The following is an 18,779-nucleotide window of genomic DNA, read 5'->3' as shown; positions in this document are numbered from 1 at the left end:
ACCTTTTCATCTTTCTGCCTGTCTCTTCTAACAGGATGTAGGCTGAGAATTTAATTGCCTAATAAGTTATTCTGCCACAAATGTCTGTTATCCAGCAGAGAGTGAGTAGGTAGAGCAGGAATATCTTCAGAGAGAAATTAATTCTCCTGATTTGTCATTACAACCCGCACCAAAGCATGACCAACCATCTAAACTTGCATGATTACTGGTCCTTTCTTGGACCAATAGAAACAAGGAACAGACCTGAGTTTTGAGAGAGGGTCTGATGAAGAGGAAGCTACCACAAGATCCTGAAATGCCCCTTGACTTCTGAAATGTTATGCAATTAAATGTCTGGGTGCATACCCTAGCTCCACCATGTCATGCTATTGAGCAACTCACTCTACTCTGAGTCTGTTTTCCTGTCTATTATATGGGATATTTATGCTATCGATTTCACGAGAATATTGTGAGAATGAAGTGAAATAATGTTTTTAGGATGTTTGGCATAATGCTTGGCACATAGTCATTGATAAAACTTCATTATATCATTGTTATTAACCACTTGCTCTCACCCACCACACATTTTACATCTCAAATAGTAGTTGATATTTCCATTTGTGGTCTAGTCTTACTTCCCAGAACTGATGCTTGGAACACTTTTCGAGCTATATATACCCTTTTGCCAGACAACTCTATTGATTCTCTCTCTGGCTGTGTTGCTTTCCTAGAGTACTTCACAGACTATGGTGGCCATACTTTTACCACATGTGGCCCAATTCTCCATGTGAGACACAGACTCATACAATTCCCTTGGGCTCAGTCTACAAGGAGTAGCACATTCCTGTTACCCTGAAGATTAAAGAAAGGAGAGACTTGAGACCACGATCCTGCCACAGAATGTATAGGCTCGTTCCTAGCATCACAGATTATGTTTCTAACCTCTAACACCCCACAACTCTCATGTCCAAGGCCAACTTTTCATTCAGCCCCAGACAAGTGCAGTGTTATTGCTAATAGAGAGATCCAAAGGGAAAAGCAAAGTAAGCAAATAAATTATTTAATTGTTATCAATGGGATGGACTTCAGAGCTGATCTACCAACGGACAACTCAGAGACTGAAGTATCAGACTTCTAATGCATGTAACATTCTTCCTTTGTAGTCATCCTTTCCCTCACCAACATAGAACAAAATCATTTTAAAGCGATTCTCATTTAGGCTACCCATTTATTTTTATCTGATTCTTGCAACTCATGGTAGATGACTTTTAGGGCTTGCTTGTGCGAACCATTTTGGTTAGGGCCCACTGAGTTCAATCCATTCTACCATCATTATAGACATGATAATTAAATGAAAGTTTGTAAATTACTATTGCATATATTAGAGTATTTTCAAGCATCTACCTCAATATTTAGTATATTTGTCCTGCAAAATGGAAATTTGGCAATGCAGGATGCATTAAGTGCAATGTAGATGAGGGGGATCTCTCAAGGGTGAGTAACAACATTTTTGAGCTTCAGCTTTATAAATAGAAGTAGATAACATCTACCTTGCTTACCTTTGAGTATCAGTAAAAAAAAAAAAAACACAATAATTTTTTTAGAAAACTAAACACATTGATTTCAGGATTTATTATTTTGCCAGTCATGATAAGTTATAATCTTTGTTCAAGGCCTGTTTTGTTAAGTATTCAGTGGTTGATCCCATTGTTAAACTTCTCAAGTAATTTACTTCTCAACCATGACTGTGCATTAGAATCATTTGGTTAGGTTTTTAATGTATGAATCCTCAAAAAATACTCTAGATTAATTCAGAATCACTATGAGCAGGGCCTAGACATTGTCACTTTCATAAAAGTTTCCCAGATTATTCTAAAGTGCAGCCAAGGTTAAGAGAATCCGACAGAACAAAAACCATCCTCCACTCTTCGTGGTTAAGAGACTCTAATTCAGGAAATGGGTGGAGAGCCCTTCTTCTCAGGAAAATTGATCAGAGATGGCCATATGACACCAATACAGTGACCAACCATCCTCAGTTGCTTATGACCAAGAAGGTTCCAGAGATCTGGATTTCAGTGCTAAAACTGAGATAGTCCCAGGCAAACAAGATCAAGTTAGTCACTCTAGACCCTAATGTTATAGATGAGTTACACATTTCTTAGAATGGTTTTATTCCTAACTTGAGAGATTGATTTGAGGGTAAATGCTGTGCCATGGGCCATCCCATCGTCTGGCTTTAAAATGGTCATGTGGTGATGACTTACTGCTGCAGTAATCTGCAACCAGGACAAGAATATCAAGAGGACCATGGAGACATGGCCTGGAGCTCTGCCGTGGTTGAGCAGCTAAACCAAAGCCAGAATCTGCCTACTTCCAGAATCCTTGCCATGTGAGAAAGTTAGTGTAAATCATGGTTAGCTGAATTGATTATTTTTGCTATTTGTAGCCGTTAAAGCTCTCAGTGCATCCAGGGTCATAACCTTAGAAACTGCACAAAAGCAGACATTGGTTCTCCATTTCAGAATTGTCTCCAGATCCTGTTCACCATTGTCAGCTTCAAAACCTTCATCTTTGTTAGCTGTCCTGGTTTTCTGTTTTGTTTGGCTTGTTGCCCCCATACCGCTAGCCACTACCACGACCCGCCCGCAACTGGAATGCAGACTATTTTCCTGCCTCTGATCAGCACGCCCTGTGAGAGCGGCAAGTCTGGAAAGGCACACCATGGCACCGCTCTGACACTTGCAGGCAGCAGTCCCGTCTTTATTGCCAGGCCAGGTCTCGGTGACACTGTGCTGCATGGTCAGGGCTTCAGGTACTCCTCTGCCTTCTTGTCTGAGAAGAGGAAGGAGATCAAACTACTTTCATGTCCCTTTCACTGAACCTCTGCTCCTTATGTAATGCCAAAATGTTGATTAATACTTTATAACCAAATAGAAGAACAAAAAAAACAACAACAACTGACAGAACAACATTATGTCTTAGAACTTGGCATATTAACCATGCTGATATTCTTTCATTAATATCCCATTATGCAGAAATGCATATTTCAGTTGATGATCTCTGATCAGTTCTCAGTGACTTTGCTTAAACATTACACCATCGCAGGCATCCCAGATTCTAGTTTCCAAATGCTGCAACGAAGCCTGTGAACCGCAGCGTGTCTCCGAGAGCAAGTAGGAACGTGCACGCTGTCAAACGTGCCTTGCTCTTTGCCCGCTGGCTCTCACTGAGAGCACGTGTGGCGTTCCGAGAGCCAGAGCTGCACATGTGGGCCCTGGCAGGACTGCGCTCGGTGCTGGCCTCACAGGGGGCCCCCGCGGGACTCGGCCTTCTCCAAAGTGTTCTCACCTGCCTCTCCGCCAACTGCCTTTTCCCTCGTTATTATTAAGGGAGTCAAGTTGGCAGTGACAACGGCACTTGCTCTAATATTGCAATCATTCTTTCCACTACTGCATCATTCCCCTGGCGTTCTGTAGAATGCACTTCAGTCTAATAGGTTGGTAAAAACAACTGTCAGCAGATAGGAAGCAGTCTGCTTCATCCGCTCTGCGTGGAGCTTATCCTGTGAAGATGCGCGTGACGCCGTGAAACACTTGAACGAGAACAGGGAGGGTGCCTGGCCTCCATGCACGTAGCTGCGCACCTGAGTTCACCAAGGCAAATGCAACACGGAGGAGGCAGCTCTTTCATCTCTTTCCAGAGCATGTAACTCCCTAGCTATGCCCATGCTGTGTGGAAGGAGAGAGAGAGATTATGATGAAGATAGCTTATTATTTAGTGATCGAGAGCACTTAAGAAAGTCAGGGGTTCATATATATATATATATATATATATATATATATATATATATATATATATATATTTTTTTTTTTTTTTACATTTCCCTTTTGGTTAAAAAACAGGCCATGCCAAATGCATGTGAGATGAGTATAGTAAAGGGACTACTTCCCTCAGCTTTCTTTAATCTTTATTTCCCCACCTATGTTTTCTTGTTCTGTATTCCTTTCTCTTTTCCTCTTGGGTCCTAGCCCTGATGATTGTAGTTTATTTCCATCCAATTTTCTTCCTTCCCCGGGAAGACACATTGTTTTCTTTGCTGAGTCACTTCCCTTTTTCTATCAAGAGACCCGTGCCCACTCTCTGAAGTCCACCGACGTCTCACGTTATCTCAGAAGTCTTTCTGGTGCACGAAAAGGCTAGGAATCATCTGTACTTCCCCAGGACTTCCCATACAGTAATTTCTGATCAGTTCCTCTTTGGTCTGCCTCCCCAGTAAATTGAGCAAATGGAAGGCAGGTATACTATCATATTCTTCCCTGATTTCTCAGCACCATCGGCAGTGCCCACAAAGTAAGCACTTGAGGAAGGTTTGTTAAGTTAAATTGAAGTACCAAGAGGAACATTATTCGCCAATTTCCTTGCCAATAAAATGTAAATATGTACGTATCTCACGAGGTTGTTCAAATGAGACTTATATATATAACACACATTGTCTGACCAGATGGGCACTGACGGTCACTTTTACGTCCCCTGTACCCATTCTTCTGTACCATTCCCGATTGTTTGGTGGCCAGAGTTTATTTTTAGGCTGGAGTTGTAGTATAATGAAAAGAGAGGCCAGAGCAAACTTTGCTCTTTGATCCAAAGTTTATAACACCATAGGCACTTATGTTAGAAATTATATGGAGTGATCTATATGAAAATTCAGAAAGAGAGCAAACTAGAAAAGGCAAAGACTTGGAAATCCACAGTTTTTTAGACTTTCATAAAATGCTCCATTGGAAAAAAAATGCTATTTTCTAGATCATTTTATATAATTTTTCTCCTATATCTATATTGCTAAATATTAAAAATGCTTTATTATCAATAATACACGTTAGGTTATCTCATTACTAAAAATAAAATCTTTGGCAGTATCCTATCTAATAAAAGGGTAATATGCAAATTGACCATCACTCCAAGACACAAGATGGCCACCCCCATGTGGTCAAAGATGGCTGCCCCCATGTGGACACAAGATGGCTGCCACAAGATGGCCTGCAGGGGAGGGCAGTTTTGGGCAGTTAGGGGTGACCAGGCCAGCAGAGGAGGGCAGTTAGGGGTGACCAGGCCGGCAGAGGAGGGCAGTTAGGAAAGACCAGGCAAGCAGGGGAGGACAGTTGGGGCGGGGACCCAGGCCTGCAGGGGAGGACAGTTGGGGGGGGCCAGACCTGCAGGAGAGGCCAGTTAGGGGTGACCAGACTGGCAGAGGAGGGCAGTTAGGGGTGACCAGGCCAGCAGGGGAGGGCAGTTAGGGGCAATCGGGCCGGCAGGGGAGCAGTTAGGCATCGATCAGGCTGGCAGGGGAGTTGTTAGGGGGTGATCAGGCTGGCAGGCAGAAGTGGTTAGGGGCAATCAGGCAGAGGCAGGTGAGCGGTTGGGAGCCAGCAGTCCTGGATTGTTAGAGGGATGTCCAACCGCCCGCTCCCAGTGGGATCGGGCCTAAACGGGTGGTTGGACATCCCTCAAGGGGTCCCAGATTGGAGAGGGTGCAGGCTGGGCTGAGGGACACCCCCCACCCATGCACAAATTTCATGCACCGGGCCTCTAGTTATAACATAATCTTAAAACCAAGATTCTGTCAGAGTTTGAATTTTGGATTTACACTGTAATATATTACCAGAATAATGGGATGTTGTTGTTGACATTATGTTATGTGTTATTTTTTTGAAATTGGGGTGAAGACTGCTTTAAGTGTTTCAGTTTCTGGTGTGTGTATATAGCCACATTAAATGCTGTTCCTTTTGACATTCTTTCTCAATAAATGTCTCATTATTACTGTGGAATGGGAATCTAGCCAAATCCTTGTTCTCCAGATGCTTCATAAAGATTTGGAACATTTCATAAATGGAAAAACTGAGCAGCTTTAGTGGAGCCTCCTTCCATTCTCATCTCGGTGCTGACGTTACAGAAAAGGAGCCTTTATTTTGACATCTTTTCCCTTTACTTTGCACCTTGTAGAGCCATCTTTATTTCTCTTTAAGTGTTTTTCAATTTATAGAAGTAGATTTATTCCATGTTCTTGGTTTTTACATTGTGATTATGGAAATATCCAAACATCATTCAAATTAAGAGTATAGCAAATCTGTGTGTACCTACCATTCACTTCAGTGTGATGAGCTCATGACCAATATGGTTTCCTCTAAACTCCCACCTACTCCTCTCAACCCTCTCTCCATGTCTTGTCATTTCAACTATAAACATTTTTGTATGTATCTCTAAAAGACAAACATCTTATTTTTAAGTATATATTTTATATTTTTTTATTGATTTTCAGAGAGGAAGGGAGAGGGAAAGAGAGAGAGAAACATCAATGATGAGAGAGAATCATTGATCGGCTGCCTCCTGCACACCCGCTACTGGGGATTGAGCACGCAATCCAGGCACGTGCCCTTGACTGAAATTGAACCTGGGACCCTTCAGTCCACAGGCATACGCTCTATCCACTGAGCTAAACCAGCTAGGGCTAAAAAAATAAATATCCTTTTAAAATCATCACAATACAGATTAATCCCCTTAATGCCAATATTTACTCAGTATTTACATTTCTATATTGTTTTCTAATTATCTTTATTTGCTTTGTTTCCTGGAACTTCTATTCTATTATAATAAAGCACATACATAATTTTAAATTTTCAAGTAGTCACATTAAAAAAATTAAAAGTGGGTAAAATTAATTTTGGGGGTGATATTAATTTTAATACTGTGTTATTTAACCCCAATGTCTATAATATTATCTGAAGACCATATAAGTGTATTAATTAAATGTTAAAAGTATTGATTACATAAAATAAAATAAATATTTATTAAAACCAGTGCATTATCAGTACAAAACATTAATTAATATAATAATAATTCAATGTAAATGGATACAAAATTATTAAATATTTTACATTCTTTTTTTTTTTCATTCCAAGTTTTCAAAACAAATGCTTAGTTTACAAATATAGCATATAACAATGTGGGGTAGCCAAAGTTCAAATTGTATCATCAACAGAGCAGCTCCAGAGTTCTTGTTTTACAAAGTAATAAAATAGATGGCTTTATATTTTCTGAAGTCTTCCTTCTCTATATCCTGCCCATTTTATTTATTTTTTTAAATTATTTTTTTCCCCTTTTTGACATTATCATCTCTGTAACACTTAGTTTGAAATCTGTTTCTAACAGTGGTTCAGAGTGAGGGAAGTTATCCTGGGAGGGTCCGCCAGTCTGTTAGTTTTAGGAAGTTTTTGGGTCCAGAGTCAGACTACCATCAGAATTTCTCAAAGTCCTCTTGCTCCAGCCTGCAAATTGGAGCCTCAGTATCCTCTCCCAGTTACTATTTCTTTGCTCAAAATGACTCATGGGATTCCAGTAGTACCTGGTGGCATTTTGACCGGTTCCTTGCCTTGTCTTTGCTTCCTTTCGCATAGTCACTAGACTCTATCTTGGACCTATTGCTAGTTTGTTGCTTTCTATTTGTATTTTGGTGTCTGTGATAGTTCCTTGTCACCTAGGTCTGTTGTAGATGTTGACTATGGAATTTTTTTCTATCATATTCATTTTGATTCAGGAAAGAAAGAAACAACACCAAATTATGTCACTTCCACCATCCTCCCACAATCCTTTTGAAAATATTTTCACTTATTTATATAGAAATATTTTATTAATTTAGGTGTCTGGGAGGTTTTAAACTGAATTTTGTGTACCCGTTTGTTGACTTGATTGCACTTCTTAGGTATCACACCAAGGCCATCACAACATCTTGGTTTTTAGGAGTGTGCTCTAGCAATGGAGATTTGTCATTGAAATAAACTTCACTAAGCAGTATAATATGCACTGCTATTTAATATAATGTAATTTGGAAACTACATTAAGAGAAAAATGAGACAGGAACATGAGTTTTTTAGAAATAAGTAACTCACTAATCACGGTAAATTTAGCTCTGTTAGTAAGTGGAAAGGTGAATAACTTTTTAATCTGGTAAATATTGTTAATTACCTCTAGCAATATAATAAAAATTGAGCAGCCTCTGCCACCTCTCCTGCCTCTGTCACAGAAATACCCGAAAGATCCATTGAGCCAACTTTAGATAGTTCATTTTGTTTTGATGTTAGTATCTGGTAGCTCTAGTAGCATTGTATATAGGTGATAAAATTGCACTGGAGATTAAACAGATGATCCATATATATTTTATTCTGTAGATGCTTTCTTTATTCTCTTCCTACTAATGAGAGCACATGCAACATATTGTATTCAAATGAGATCCTTTCATGCAGGTATTCAAATAAATTTAAACAAAAAAGAACCACCAAGTTATTTAACTCTACACATTAGCAGGGAATGTCAAGGTTCACATTTAAAAATTGTTTCTAGCATAAAAGCAATAATTTAGAGCATCCAGCAGATGGTGTCTATCACAGGGTCTTCCTTCTCTGGCCATGGACCTACTGCCTTTGTACTATGTAAGCATCCTCGGAAGGTGGTTTGGTTTTATCCTCAACCAAAGTCAGCCTCAGACTTCACAAAAATCTGCCCCCTACTTCTGCTCTTCCCTTCCTTTTACTCTCATCTCTCCAGAAGTGCCAGTGCCTCATTCATCCTGCTCTGGGATGCCGCCCTAGTTGCTCTTCCTCAGTTCCGCAACCTTACCACTAGGATATGATCCCTTGCCTCTGAATCACCTTGCTGGGTACATATGCATGTCAAGAGGAGCTCCTCCTAGCTTCCAGGCCATTGAGAATGTAAGGCCTTTGATAGGTACAAGGCTAAAGCTTTAGAGATTTTGCTCCTTCCAATTGATGCATTTGAGTATGAGATGCTATGGTAGGTGATGGAGGTCATTTTTAAGTTAAGTCTTATACATGAGATCAAGTTTCTTATTATTTTTTTTGGATGAATCCCTTTTATTTAGAAACCCTGCACCTCTTTGTTCCGATTAAAAGTCACATAGCCTTTCTTCAGCTTATAAAAAAAAATGCCACCTAAAATATAGTTGTATTTTTAAAACAAATAAATAAATTGCCAGCTAGCAGAGACTCAGGGGCTGGTATACCAGCTTTCATCATGATCCAATGCTGCTTCTGCCATTGGCGTCCTTATGCTCCCTCTTGCCAAAGCTGCCAATTCTTAAATTCCAGCATTTAATGTATGTATTATACATTTCATTGTTTCCTGGCTTTTAGTAGTGTTTGAAGATATAATACCTGCCATCAGTCCTTTGAGATAACTACTGAGACTGACTCTTTTCCAATTATTATGTTTTTTGAGGGTTGTTTTGTTGTTGTTTTTCTGGATCCTGAAGATATGGTTGCTACTGAAAACGTGTGTACATGATATATTAATGGGTTTAAGTTCCATTGTTTTTTTCTATAGGATCAACTGTAGAATGTTCTTGCACATATGTTTATTCCTTGCTGCTCAGTAAGAGATTTCACAGTGGAAGGCAGGCCCCTCTGTATGCTGGGACGTATATGGCTGTGCAACTTTCCAGAGGCATCTATGTGTCTGCCCAGGACATCACCTCCAGCCATCCTTGGGTTCATAGGGTTTGCGCATTTCTGCATTGCAGCTGTTGCAACAATTTCCTATGGGTGGTCAAAGACGTGCTCTGAAGTTCAGATCATCTGGAGCCAGCCGCCTGTGCAATGTCTGGGCAGCCCAATGAGGTAAAGAGGCCACACTTGCCCCCACCCCACCCCCAAAGCCATCCCTCTGGCCACACAACTTGCACTTGCTGTGGGGCCCAATGTCCCCACACTCTGCCCCACCACCTGTGCAGGTCCAGGTTTTTCAAGATCAAGTTTCTTTAGATAGGACAATTTTTAGCACTTTTCAGCATCATTATATTTAACAGTGGAGTGTAGGCAATCAGCTGCCTCCTTTTTTCTCTCCCTTAACTTTTGACTCAGAAGTTTCCTTGCTGTTTCTTGTGCTGGATTGGAGCTTGAAAAGTTAGTTCTGTTTTTTGTCTTCCAGCGAGCTATTACAAATTCTTTAAACAGGCACCAGTTTGCAGAATATTCAGCCTTGGGGGAAAAAGTATTCACATGCACAGTGTACTGCTCCAGTGGAATTTCTGGTATTTTATAGTTTATAGTGTAAATGTTTTTGTCTCCACGTACCTCTAAAAGATGTAGTCATTTTAAAAGTTCGATTAGCTCGTGTGGACCGAGAGGTTTTGTGAAAAGAATTGTAAAGATGCCATTCTTTCCTTATAGGGAGTAGAGAAAGGTAGGAACTGACAGTGAGTCAGCTCCTGACCATTGAGAGCAGCAGAGCAAACATAAGAAAGTGCGTCTGTGGTGTTTCAGTAAGACATGGAAGTTTTGTTTGCTATTTGCTTTTTTAAATGCTAGTGTGGAATGGTCAGCAAATGCTGGACTCAGTGACATGAATCTTTACACACAATCCTGAGACTGTGCGTGCCCTACAGTGAGCAATCTCTTTCCAAATCCTCTGAGAATCGAGGTTCTAATGGGATGTCACGCTAGGAAGGAAGGTGGGAAAGTTTGTGAGTTGAGAGTTCAGTGGAACCTCTGTGAGAGGAGAAGAAGCTAGAGAGAAATAAAGTGGATTTTGTTTTCCTAAATCAAGGAATGTTGTTCGAAATGATGATCAGAGTCAGTTTGGCCTCTTGAGAAAGCCAACTTGCACCCCCTCTTACGCCGGCATTCAGTGTTCCTTTCGGGTGCTACCCAAGCTTGTGTGGCCCTCTGTATTATGGCACTTGAGAAGCTGGGTTAAAACCACTTCCTTAATTGTTGTTCTCCTCTCAGCTCTATGCTTTTTGAGGCCAGAGAGTGCATCTCATTCATCATTTCAGAGCCTAATATAACTTCTTGGTATATATTTATTCAATTAAATATATAATATAAATTAGCTGCCTATAATTATAAGCAAAGTGACTTAGAACGTTACCATTTAATGTCTCCTGAGGTATCACATAATTATGCAACCGATAAGATCCCATGCAAGAAGAGATTAAATGGTAATGTCCTAAGTCACCTTGCTTAGGAAATGCTTAATGGTGATACATGAGAAATGCCACAGTCCCACAATAAAATGATTGCAAAGAACAGACGTAGTTTTGAAAAGGCTGCTCTGTGATTAGAGAAACAGGGATCCGTATCATGAGGCAGTCATTTCCAGAGATAGTGATTTGGATGAGTAGAGGGGTTGTGAAGCAAGTTGCAGTCATTCCAGAACAGACCTGGAACATGTGTGAGAAGAACCTGGGACACAAGAGAGGATCCAGACAGGAGTAGAATTACTTTCTCAGCAGAAAAGTGTTGAGGGCTGTCATCGGTTATTTGGTAAGGCGGAACTGGAGTCTGATACACCTCACACTGAGTCAGTTCTCCTTATTTGCATGTATCCAGGCATAAGGAAGCCAGTGTGTGGTTCTCTTTAATGAGTGAGTGTTTGTTCACTCTAGACAAATCCTTGTGTTGCCTTCGTGAGGTCCCAGGTTAAAGAACCCCTGTACTTGTTATAGGTAGACCTGGCTCAGGGGATGGCTGAGGTCTAGAATTCACTGTTCCCAGTATGTATAACTCCTGAATCAGTCTACTTAAAATACTGAGCCTGAAAAGGCTTCCTTTGTTCTGAAGGCCCTTTCTATAGTCTGCTTCTTCCACAACTTTGATGTAGTTTTTAATCTCCCCTCCCATATCCAATCCCCTGCAAGCTAATATGAATGAAAAGTGAGATACATTAAAAAATGGAATTCTGTAGAGGTGATTGATTTAAAATTATTTTAATCATTAACAACAGCAAAAAATTAAAATGAGATAAAGTTGCTAAAACTAATACAATTTTTAAAAAAATCTTAGAGTACAAAAGCTCAGCTCTGTTTAGATTATGAGTTAAATATATTTGGGTAATTGTTAAAACATGAAATGTCTGCATAAAAATGCTATCTTTTTTTAATAATTGGTATTTTTATATCTATATTGCTTTAATATTCAAGTACCACAAATTTTATAATGGAAAAGAAAAGCCCTCTGCCCTACCTCATCACCACCTACTCAAATTCTTTTAATTTATCCTGTCATTTATGTTCATATTTTAAAATTAGACATATCTCTTTTTTCACCAATTTCTGTTTACCTTACATTATGGAAGATTAAATCTTAGCAGTCTTATATCACACACCCCCTTTTTCCTTCTTCCATTTTCCCAGTAAAAATAGACCGTAATTTGGTTAAATCAGTACTGGATGTCTGCTTAATGTGATTATGTAAGTGAGTTTATTGCTTAGCCAGATATTGTTCTCTGATTACACTTCATTTCCTGTTAGACTTCTTTGTCCTAATAGCAGGTATTTTCCTTCCTCTTCTGGCTCACTTAGTTTGCTGTGCTCTTATCACTTTATAATTAAGTATTCAAAAAGTCTCCAACAGAATTGTAAATCCTTCTGCCTGGTATTTTACAAATGGCCACATATGTGTTTCCTGGGTTCCTTTTTGGTCTAGAGTTCTCAGTCCTGTCCAGACCAGGGTGGATGCTCTTTGACCTGTACTGTCAACCTTTGCTGACCCTGCTCACTCCTCCAGCCACGTTTCAATCATTTAAATAAATAAATTGAGACGATAATTCCAGTTAGTGTAAGTAGGCACAATTCCTAGGGAGGGCCCCCAAGATTTCACAGCCTGGACTACCCGGAGCATGTGATTGTGCTATCACTCCCATGATTGTTAATACTTTATTTGGCAGACTTGACCTTTGAAGGGGAGACTTTAAAAGCAGAGAACTTTCTCCAGTTGCTGTCAGAAGAGGAAGGCAGAGGAAAAATCAGATTCTAAGCACAGGATATGATAGGCCTCTGTTGGCTTGAAGATGTGGGAGGGGGAGTTAAATGATAAGGAATACAGGTGTTGTCTAGGAGCCAAAAGGGGACCCCAGCTGACTGCCAGCCAGGAAATGGGACTCTCAGACCTATAGTCACGAGGCACTGAATTCTTCCAATCACCCAAGAGAGTGGGATATTCCCTGGGTTCCAGATGAAAGCCCAGCAGGGTCAGTTCCTTGGCTTTAGGCCTTCTGGACCCTGAACAGAGGACTTAGTCAAGCCCACCTGTGCTTAAGCCTGACTTAGAGAATTATGAAATAATAAAGTTTATTGTGATTTCTTATGTTGCAGTAGAAAACTAACATTGTTTTAAGTACTTCATTGGATAGTTAACCAAGAAACTAAGAGCATAACTACTTAGCATTAGAAAGGAAATTATTAGAACTTATTAATTTTTATTAGCTTTAGAATGTACTAACACAGGGTGGGGCAAACATAGGTTTAGAGATGTGAGAACATGAAACAGAGTTTATTCTTGTATTATTATTTACTAATTATTATTTTCCATACAACAGTAAACCTACTTTTGCCCCACCCTGACTATATACAACATGGATGAATCTTGGAAACTTTGTTCATCCAAAGAAAGCAAAATTAAAAGAAGTTATATTCTATGATCACATGTATATTGGTTCAAACAGGCAAAACTAATTTATGGTGACAGAAATCAAGAAACGCTGCCTCTGGGGCCAGTGTGGGAGAGACGGGATTGGCTAGAAAGGGTTGTGAGAGATCTTTCTGGGCTGATGGAAATATTTGATGTTTGCTTTGCCAGTGGTTTCTGGATGTATCTAATTGTGAAAACTCATAGAAGGAATACCTACCATGCACATGTTTCTATATCATTAGTATATTTCCATACAAATGGATTAAAATGTAAAGTGAGTGAATTCCTCGGCCATCATCCAAGGCTGAAGTGATTACTGGCACCTCTGAATTGCAGGTAACATGTGAAGGGTTCCTCAGACAGTGAAGCAGGAGCTGCGTTGTGACATTTCACCTGCTGTTTTGAACATCTATGTCTGGTCTAGCCACTCAGTTTTTAATGTGTTTATTTTCTCCCACTTCCCAATGCCAACGAATTTATGAGCTCTTTGATGGCAAGGTTATCACAGTGCCTACCAGAATGCCTTCCCTAAAATAAGTATTCAATAAATAATTATTGATTTGGTTAGTTTATACAGAAAAATAAGGGGAAATATATCATAGAAAAAGGAAGGAAAATAATACCAAATAATAAATTGCATATCTAACTTAATTTTCAGTAACAGTTATTACCTTGTCTGTTATTCAAATATTCAGCTATTTTTAGAGCTCCAGTATTTAAATACCATGTTCATACTGTGATTGCATGTGTAATCATTAAGTGACTTCCTGGGTCTTGTCTCTTAATGCAGTTAGACTCTTGTCTCATCTTCACAAAATAGCTCCCTTTTGGGATAACCAATGTAGTCTTTCCTTTCTCCCATAAGCAATAACCCAACTTTCCTAACCAGCTTCTTCTCCTACCGTTGCTATGGAATAATCTGAAATTGTGATTGCCTTTCCTCCTTGAAGCACAGTCTTTTCTTAATTAGATAGTAAGCCTTCTACAGAATTATTAACTTTTGTTAATGACAATGTGCTATCAAGGATTAGATATATATGATATTTTTGTTTAATAAAGACTTCCAACAAAATAATTTAAACAGCTGTAATTAAAGGAGTGATCCATGAAATGTATCTATAAATACATATACTACATTTGAAATACAAGATAATAAAAATAGGGCTTAGCCATAGAACAGTATAAATTCATGGAACTACAAGAAATATTAGTAATAATTGACTGTATTAAGCATCAGGGCTCTGTTCCATTTTCCAGTCCACTAATCTATTCAATCTACTTTTAATTAAAACTCACTGCCTCCTGTAATCTTAAACTAATCTTTGAAAATTGAAGACATGAAAAAAAAAAACAGAAAAGAAAGTGGTTTTTGTTGACAGACGATAGAGCACAATTGCTGGACTTTTGGGGTTTTCATCTGCTAATTTCGGAAGTCCGGGTTACCCTCGGGGGGCTCTCTAATATTTTGTTTCATCCTCTAATGAGGGGCTGTGTCTCTCCATAGTGGTATCTGTAATTTAGCTTTGGCTTTATTACTTTCCCTGTCTCAGATGTAACTGAGGATCCAGTAGACGGCCAAATAATATAAATACTGGTCATTGGGATGCCTTATAAACTAATGGTTGATGCTTGAGACATCAAAAAACCTGGATTCTAAATGCCTGCTAGGTCATTGTTCTTAAAAATAAACCACAGTTATGCTGACTCAGTATCTTATTTCCTGGGTCAGTCTAGATGCCAGTACTCTGCATACATGACCTATCGTTTGCTTCCACAGTACGTAATTACCTGGAGGTATGTATCTGTTTTAATGTCCTATAGGAGGGAGAATGGATGTAATACAAGATTAGCATTTTAAAAAATGTAAGTTACTATAAGCCCCATACACAGAATAATGTGGCAGATTTCTTAAACATGATGATGTCTGGTTTTCCCATAAGGTAATTCTGAGGATTCAATACAACATATGTACTTTTTAAAAAAAATAATTTTCATTAGAGTTCCAATTTACATACACAGTATTCATTCTGATGAGTTTTAACAGTCTCTGTAATTGTCTATGTAAAATTGCCAGAGGAGCCCAATTCCATGGTATGAAACTTCAAAAGACTTGGATTCCAAGTGCCTGCCACTGTCATAACTGTTCTAAACTCCTGGGGTAAAGGTGTGATGCCAGAGGGTATGCATAAAGATGAGCACAGATATCCATAAGAATAAGGTGTTATGGAGTAGTTGAAAACCTAATTTTTGTATTAAAAATTCTATAAGAATTTAAGATTTAAATAAAAGAAAAGCAACACGTTTTGTGCTAGAGCTAACAGTGTCGGGCAAGGTTACGTTTTCCCAGGCCATGTTCACTCCTCTCCTTTGGGGTCCTGTGGTGGAAAAGGACAAAGGGCCCTGGGACTCGACGCTTTTGAAAGAAGGAGGAAGCCACGTGAAAGGGTGTTTTGATTCCTCTTTCCCTTTCATTGTACATTTATTCATTCAACCACTATTTTTGACCACTGACCATCTTCTGGGCTCGGTGCTAAGTGCTGGGAATGTAATGTCACTTTCATGGTCCTTATTGTTTACTGTGATGGAAGAAGAGGATTATTGAGCATTTAATATTTTTCAGGAACTCTTAAATACTTTCCTGTATTATATTGTTTTAATCCTCCCCTCCCCCATAATCATGTGGAGGTAGAGGCTATTGTTACTCAAATAAAATTACTTTAGAAGGAATTAAAGAGTTCTATATAGAATCTCTAGACTAGGCCACAGTGGGTAAGGAAAATATTAAATTCTGCCCTAGCTGGTTTGGCTCAGTGGATACAGCGTTGGCCTGTGGACCCAAGGGTCCCGGGTTCGATTCCAGTCAAGGGCATTTACCTCTGTTACAGGCTCCTCCCAGGCACATGCAGGAGGCAACCAATCAATGTGTTTCTCTCACATAGATATTTCTCTCTGTTTTTCCCTCTCTCTTCCACTCTCTTGGGGGGAAAATTGATGAAAAAATATCCTCAAGAGAGGATTAACAAAACAATAACAACAAAAAATTCTGACTGGGTGTCATAAAGCTCAGTGAAAAGGGAAGCAGATAGAGGAGTTCCTGGTCAGAAGCCTACAGACGGGTCCTGTTCTTTCTCAGTGTGGAATCTAATCGCCCTCAGACCTGGGAGCCACCATGACTGCCTAGCTGGGCCATGAAGGCTGGGGATGGTAGGAGCATTTGGAGGTGCAGAGGACCTTAGGTTCAACGCTGAAGTCTTTTCCTGTAGAAAATTATTATATATCAGTCACTCATTTCTGTGGAAATGGTACACTAAAGATGCATTATGTGTTTAATTGACCTATTAAGGAGTATGTTCCTGATATACATGGTGGGAGTAAAGCATGTTACTTCCAGAATATTAAGTTCATCTTCTCTGTAAGAAACAAATCAGACAAAATCATTGTACATTTAATGAGATTAGTCAACTGTAAATACAACTCACAAAGTCAGTGTGTGAATCTTGAGTAGCCAGGGTCACTGAACAGGATTAAAAAAGAATGGCTCTATTAACATATACAAGTTGCAAGCTATTATTCTTCCTTTAAAAAAAGGAGAGGGAAAAAGAAAAACATGTAAAGCAAAAGGAAGAATAGAAGAAAGGAAGAAAGAATGAGTGGCAATGGAAGGAAACTTGCTAATGTGGAAATTAGAAAAGGGGGAGAAAAAAATAGTAAGACCCATAGATTGTGAGTCACCAGCAGTAACTAGGTGATAGAAAGTTCTGTCTCTTCTATGTTATACTTTGTCCTCTCCATGTGGTAAACTAATTCTAGTAGTGGCTGTGGATTCATCAGCTTAATGAAGTGTGGTAGCCTTCACCTTTAAGTTCAGCCAGCTTCCTACCTTGGTTCTGTTTCCACTGTCTTATGAACCTTAGTTTACCCTGATTTCTTTTGCTGAATTAAATTGTGACTCATAGGATTATTGTGAGTGATAATTACATTTCTCATTGTAACTTGTTAAGTTTATTCTTTGTGAGTTTGGTACTTGTGAATCATCCCTTAGTAGTAACCAACATTGTGTTACTACTGAGCCAACAGGCTAGGGCCAAACTCCAGACTATGATGATCTGATCAGTGTCCTGCTCCCAGGTGTCCAATCTATGAGCTTCATAGCATTTTGATTATAGCCCATATATTTGCATCACAGCTTATTATTATGATTGTAGTTATTAACATCATAAACATGAAAGGTTAACATTAACTAAGAGTCCACTGTCTGAGGTACACTGTATTGTATTTTATCTATTTTCTCAATTGTTATTCATAGCAACTTTTAAAAGTAGTACCATAATCTTCAAAGAGTGGTCTTCTAAGCTAGGATGTTGTTTTCATCAACCAAGTTTCAGGATCCATATGGAGCCACAGGGACAGAAGAGATGCCCACCTTGGTAACCTGACCAGCAAAATGACCCTATCAATGTGTTGATAGATGTCACTTCTGGATTTCTCTCACACCTAAAAGGCCAGAATTATTTCCTGCTTCAAAGAAGAGAAGAATAAATCCCAGAATGTTAGAGTGCTAAACTGAACTTGCTTATGTGTAAAAATCTAATTATTGATAGAGCTGGGGTTTTTTCCCCAGGTGTGCTTATTTCCTCTGAGATGTGTTTACTCTCTAACTTTTGGTAGACAAGATATTAGTTTTGTATATAGCTAACTGATTAGCTAACTAGATAAGCATGAACTCCTAAACCATGAGACATAGTGAAGTCTGCCTGTGGGAAACTTGGAGGTCTGAGTTTGGTTGTAAATTCTGAAAACACCACCTACAACTTAAATATTTGCACATGTAGAAAGTGAATCATGACTGTGGGAAAGTTTTCCCTCCATGTACTTTTTGGATTATATCAACGTAACATGAAAACTCTTCTGGCTTCCTCATACCCTCATCCATCCACACCCTGGGATAACTTGCAGTTCTTCCTCTACAAATAAAGGAATGAAGTATCTGAGAGCCTACATTGGGAGTTGGGCTGTCCACAGAGAAGAGAAAGGTTGGAAGAAAAGAAGACAGAGAAGACAAACCTGATGAACTAAACAGTATAACCTAAACAGAATTATGGAGAGACTGAGGCAGATTCCTATAAGTAATCAAAGAGTAATGTTTACGAGTTGGAAAAGTAGAATCCATATAAATGACTATTGATGTGCCAAATAAACCTGATACAAAATCAATCTAGAATGGCAGGTCTCTGCCAGATCAGGGGTTTGATGTTCTTGTAAACCACGAAAATATCTCACTATAATGAAGGGAATGGAAACAGCAGTCCCTGTGCCAGCTTC

This window comes from Cnephaeus nilssonii (assembly GCF_951640355.1).
Source record: "Cnephaeus nilssonii genome assembly, chromosome: 14".
Lineage (NCBI taxonomy): Eukaryota > Metazoa > Chordata > Mammalia > Chiroptera > Vespertilionidae > Cnephaeus > Cnephaeus nilssonii.
This window is presented reverse-complemented; position numbering follows the sequence as displayed.